This window comes from Primulina tabacum, chromosome 9 (assembly GCF_025594145.1).
Source record: "Primulina tabacum isolate GXHZ01 chromosome 9, ASM2559414v2, whole genome shotgun sequence".
In the NCBI taxonomy this organism is placed as follows: Eukaryota; Viridiplantae; Streptophyta; class Magnoliopsida; order Lamiales; family Gesneriaceae; genus Primulina; species Primulina tabacum.
Genome location: NC_134558.1, coordinates 10,791,598 through 10,798,167, shown reverse-complemented (window position 1 = coordinate 10,798,167; position 6,570 = coordinate 10,791,598).

Genomic DNA, 6,570 nt, shown 5'->3' with positions numbered 1-6,570 from the left:
TACAATACATTATTCATTGAGTTTTAATCATAGTTTTGAGTTTTCTCTCAACCTTTTCAAAGCGTGGCTTTGTATACACATTCGTGTGTTTCTCAAATCAAACTTATCAAAGTTTAATACTTTGTGGCGTTTGTCGATTGTTCTTCATTCGGATTGTCAAAGACGAGTTCTTTGAAGGTTCGCTTGAATTTCGATTATTTATCCTTCGTTAATATTTGTTGCTAAATTCTTCGTGATTTAGAGGTGAATATTACACACTTACTTGTTCAAAAAGATCGGGAAAACACAACGATTCTTTGTTCGTTATTGAATTGAGGGCGCGATTCGATTTTAATCGTGTTTGCTATTCGTTCGTACAAAGTTTCATATCAATTTGGTTTGACGAATGCACCGGCTGTATTTATGGGGTTGATGAACCGTGTCTTTTAGAGGTATCTTGACGATTTTGTTATCATATTCATTGATGATATCTTGATTTATTCGAAAAATATGATTGAGCATGCTGAGCATTTAAGAACTGTGTTGGAAATTCTGAGGACTGAGAAATTATATGCTAAACTGTCAAAATGCGAGTTTTGGTTGAGACAAGTTGTATTTTTGGGGCATATTATATCCGGAGATGGTAAATCAGTTGATCCCAGTAAGGTTGAGGCAGTGATTTCTTGGCCGAGACCAACTTCAGTACTCGAGATTCGTAGTTTTATGTGTTTGGCAGGATATTATCGACGATTTATTAAAGATTTTTCCAGTATTGCCAAGCCGATTACACAGTTGACTCAGAAAAATGCTCCATTTGTTTGGTCTGAAGAATGTGAGACCAGTTTTCTTGAATTAAAGAAAAAACTGACCAGTGCACCGATACTGACTATCCCATCAGGTACTGGTGATTTTGTGGTTTATTGTGATGTATCTCATCGAGGATTGGGTTGTATTCTGATGCAACGAGGGCATATTATTGCCTATGCCTCGAGACAGCTGAAACCACACGAGACTCATTACCCAATTCATGATCTTGAATTGGCGGTCATTGTCTTTGCTTTGAAGATATGGCGACATTATCTGTACGGTGAAAAGTTTGAGATCTATTCTGATCACAAGAGCCTAAAGTATCTGTTTTCACAGTCCGAGCTGAATATGAGGCAACGAAGATGGCTCGATTTATTAAAGGATTTTGATTGTGAAATCATATATTACCCAGGAAAGTTTAATGCAGCAGCAGATGCACTGAGTGAAAAGGTATTGATACGAATCCTCGTACGAATGAAAGGCAAGCACGAATATAGAAATCGCACCCTCAATTCAATAACAAACAAGGAACGATTATGTTGTCCCGATCTTTTGAAACAAGTAACGATTTTGTGATATTCACCTCTAAGCGATTATAACTTAGCAACAAATATCAACGATAAAACAATTGAATTTCAAACGAACCTTCAAAGAAATTGTTTTGACAATCCGTGCGAAGAACTATCGACAAACGCCACAAAGATGCAATCTTTGATAAGTTTGATTTTGATAAACACAAAGCACAAGCCTTGCAAATTGAGAGAAATCTCCAATAATTTGATATCAATCTTCAATGATTTCATTCATCCCCCTTACAATACATTATATAAACAATAAAAATAAGAAAAGTTGTGTGAAAATGCTTAAATAAGATAACTAGCAACTTTGACACGGAAGTGCGCCAAAAGACCGCGGGTGCGGTGCTTGTTTGACCACGAGTGTGGTGTAGCTTCGGCAATAGACCGTGGGTGCGCTAATGATTTGACCGCAGGTGCGGTGCAGCTTCAGGAAATTTTCTTAAATTTGATTATCATGGACCGCGGGTGCGCTGGACCTTCGGCAATTGCACTTGAATAACATTCCAAAGACTTCCATTGTTGTGTCCATGTTCCCCAAACTCCTTTAAATTAGACACCCCATTTGTAGAACTTTCTTTGTAGCTCATCATGAGTCCTTGAAGTGCTTCTTTAAACTTCTTGCTACATCTCCTCGTTATAGGTCCTTCGGTATATTCTTTGTTGAACTCCACCACTTGCTTGAATATGCTTGATTCATCATCTTTTATCACAATCAAGCTTGAAAGTCCAAAGCAACAACGCATCTTAAATCTTCCCCCAAACATTTGCACACGGTGCCTAGCCAGATTCATATCAGGTATGTTCTTTATCCTTGTCGACGATTGGTGTTTCCAACTTGATAGAAGATTGCTGTTTGTCTGGATTAGCCTTTGAAACAGATTGTCAGCCTCTGAGATTATGTGCAATTCGAGCTGAACCAGAATTGATATTGAAAATCAAAGAAGCACAGAAAGTTGATCAGAACGTACAGAATTCGATTTCTATGGTCAAAGCTGGACATCAGTCAGAGTATCAGATTCGTGACGGTACTTTGTATGTGAATAATCGTATTGTTGTGCCAAATGTTTCAGAATTGAGACAACGAATACTGACAGAAGTGCACAACAATCGTTTTAGCATTCATCCTGGTGGCAGGAAAATGTATAATGATTTAAAGACACAGTATTGGTGGAAACAGATGAAATCTGATGTTACTGAATTTGTAGCCAAGTGTCTGAATTGCCAAAAGGTGAAGGCTGAAAGTAAGAAACCAGGAGGATTGTTACAGAGTTTGTCCATTCCTGAATGGAAATGGGATCACATTTCCATGGATTTTGTGACGCAATTACCGAGATCCTCCAGAGGTTGTGATGCGATTTGGGTCGTGATTGATCGATTGACCAAATCTGCATGTTTTATTCCATACAAAATGTCATACAGATATGACCAGATGGCCGATATTTATGTCCGAGAAGTGGTTAGATTGCACGGAGTGCCGACGTCGATTGTTTCAGACCGTGATCCTCGGTTTACTTCGCACTTTTGGCAGAGTTTACAGCAGGCTCTAGGTACGAAGTTACATCTGAGTACCGCATATCATCCACAAACTGACGGACAATCAGAACGGACGATTCAGACATTGGAGGATATGCTGAGAGCGGTAGTGCTTGAGCACTAATTGGCAGGATACATTGCCACTCTTCGAGTTTTCTTACAACAATAGCTATCAGACGAGTATTGAGATGGCTCCATTTGAAGCATTGTACGGAAAGAAATGTCGATCCCCTCTGTTTTGGGATGATATCTCTGAGGTTCCCGAGACTGGACCTGATATGATCAGAGATATGACGGGAAAACTGAAGCTAATTCAGAAGAGAATGAAGGCAGCCCAGGATAGACAAGCCAAATATGCCAATGTTTGACGTAGACCGTTGGTATTTGAGGCAGGAGACCGAGTATTCTTGAAGATTTCACCTTTCCGAGGAGTTGTCAGATTTGGCAAGAAAGGAAAGTTGTCTCCACGATACGTTGGTCCATATGAAATTCTCGAAAAGATAGGAGATCGTGTGTGGAGACCCGGACGCTAATCATCTTCTTAATCATCTTTGGGATTTAATTATCAATTAAACCAAACAGGGTCTAAAAATTTTTTCTTTTAAAACACAAGTGCGGAGCGTAATGGAATGTAACTAATATACATCTCAGTATATAAGTACAATAATGTACAACAATTATTCAAACTAGTCTAAGGTTCAACTACTAAATTTCAAGTATTAAACCAAGTCTACAATAAGTCCGGAATCACCACTCTAAACTCGTCTTCTCTCATCATCTTCTTGACCCCGATCATGTCCCACCTGTTGTCATGCACACATACAAAACAAGACAACAGCCGGATACTCCGGTGAGAATAAATCACAGTATAAAACATGGTAGACATGCATATACACAATATAAATCATAAAGCATATTATCATGCATAAAATCAATAACAATATGTTTCATTGTCTATGAAACCAAATCAAAATCAAAATAAGCATGCAACTCAATTCAATTCATATCTTGACTCGACTCGACTCTAACTCTAAGGATCCCGGTGTGAATAAGACGTAACTATCTGTCACCTACTCTTCCAATCGGGGTGACGGTACGTCTTATTCCTAGACTTCGGTCCTGTCTGTATCGAATGTCTACAATCGGATGAAATCTGCTCCTATGCGTCGATACCACCGAACATCTAGAAATTTGGCAAATCTGCCAATGACTCTTCTATCTTAAATGCTTGAATATAAATCTATAAACAAAGCATAATCATAACAAAATCTAAACAACAATTTAGTATGTGATTTTGTTGGGAAACTCAAATTGAATCTCATTTGAGTTGTGTCTTCCCAAAACAAAACATGAATTATACCTTTGTCTTCCCGGTCTGACGAAGACGAAGTCTTGTATTCCAATCTGTCCATACCCAGTCTGGCAATGACAAGTCACATAAATACCATATCAGTATATAACTCAATTCAAGACCTGTTCTGATCAGTACTCAAATCAATACATAATCTGATCCATATCGGAACAATGTACAATCTAATTCATATCAACGATATCACGACACAACCGAAATCATTACTGAATCTGATCAATCTAAATCAACTGATGTTTCGACGGCATAACAATACAGTCTCGATAACCCCGTCAATCTCAACATCGCAAGTATAATACCAGAATTCATAATCCCAATATCGGTACACTTAAAATCAGTAACAACACAACTCTGATATCAAATCTCAATCAATTCAACTCTGAAACTCATAATGTAATAGCCAAGCCTGGTGTACGGTACGGTTTAAGTTTTCATAAGTTTATTGACTACTTGGTCAAGTTTAGGAATAGTTTGGATGTTAAGAGTTTCGATTTATGATTTATAGTATGGTTGGTTATAGATGATGTGTAGTGCTTTTGTAGCGGCGTTACGATTAAATTCATGATAAATTGTATATTGATCCAAATGAGGTGAGGCCTTTTCTATTAGAAAGATAAGACATAGAGGTGTAACTTTCTTATTTTGAGTTTTGTTCAAATCATTGTGGAAGGTAAGCCAAAAGTGCCCCGAAGTGTTTCGTGTGTTTCGACGTTCCTCCAGTGACACATGTTTGGAGAATGGGCATCACCTTTTACTCCGACGTCCAATTGTTCTGAAATTTTGAGGGACTCAAGATAAGACATAGAGCTACAACTTTGTAGTTTACCAATTTTCCAAATTATGAAGGGAAGGGGCGTTTTAGAAGCGATCTTTGGAGTGGCAGTGCGCAGAGTGCGCGCCCGAGCGGGAATAAATGTCCGCCCGGGCGAGCCTACTTCGAAAACTTTGTGTTTTGGCCGTGAGTTCCGCGCCCGAGCGGAAAAATATGTTCGCCCGAGCGGCCAGCAATGTTTAAAAATCGTGTTTTTTTATTTTTAGTGTTTAAATACAAGTGTTTGCCCTCATTTCTCTCATTTCCTCCATTCTTCCCGGTTCTTCACTTCAAGGGAGAGCTAGGGTTCTCATTCCTTCTTCATTTCCTTTGATTCAAGCTTCTTGATGGGTTGTTGTAGTGAGAGCAAGATTATTTTGGGTTCAAAGAGCTAAGGTAAGCTTGTGGTTTTGTTTAATCTTTGATTTTGGTGTTGGGGATAAATCATGGGTTTGGTGATGTGTTGATTTTATGGATTAATTGATATGGGTTTATGATTATTGAGTTGTTGATGGTTCAATACATGGTTTATTGTTGTAGGTTTTGTACCAAGATTATAGATTCAAGGTGTTCTTGTGGTTTGTAAGTGGAATTTCATTCTTGTGCTCACATGATTATATATGTATTGTGTTTCAAATGTTTTATTGTGTTATTCCCTTCATTTGATTCACTATTATGTATTGATACCTTTGTTGTATATTGTGGAGGCAATTGATGTCTCAACTTTGAGAAGGGAATACAAAAGAGAAAGAATATCAAAGTGTTTGATAAAATGTCCCAAAGAAAGAGTTTAAATGTTTTATGGATTGATAGATACATAGTCAGAGATTGCATGCAATTAGTTGATCAACGACCATAGGCTTATATCCTTCAGAGTTGTCGATTTATATCGATGGGATAAGAGCACCACAGACAGAGTTACTATTGATATCAATCCACCATAGTAAAGAGAAATAACATCTCATTGTTATGTTATTGCTACGATATACATGTTTCAGAGTTGATGGTATTTTATGTTTTCAAAGCCATGTTTTACAGAATATACTATGTATCATTGCTACGTAAGAGTTCCACTTGCTGAGTTTTATACTCATTTCAGTTATTTCATGTGATGCAGATAAGAGCGACGGACCAGGACGTTGATTGTGGCCCGGAGTCATATGCATACGAAGTTGGAAGGAAGATGTTATTTTGCAAGTATTTTTGGATCATGATCATAGGAATGATATTTTGTATTTTGTTATATCATTTGAATGATCATTTATTTACTTTTAAACATTTTATGGTGATGTATTTTGAAACCTTCCTTCATTTTATAAGAAAATTTTAAATTCCGCTGCTTTTTTTATTGTTAACGGGTCGAGGTGTCACATTTAGTGGTATCAGAGCACCGTTCTTCGGACCAATGCATATGACTTCGTCTACTTTCAACTGTCCGGGTATGTTTTCTTTTGCATCTATTCATTGTTATTTATTGTTATGTCTTTTGTGAG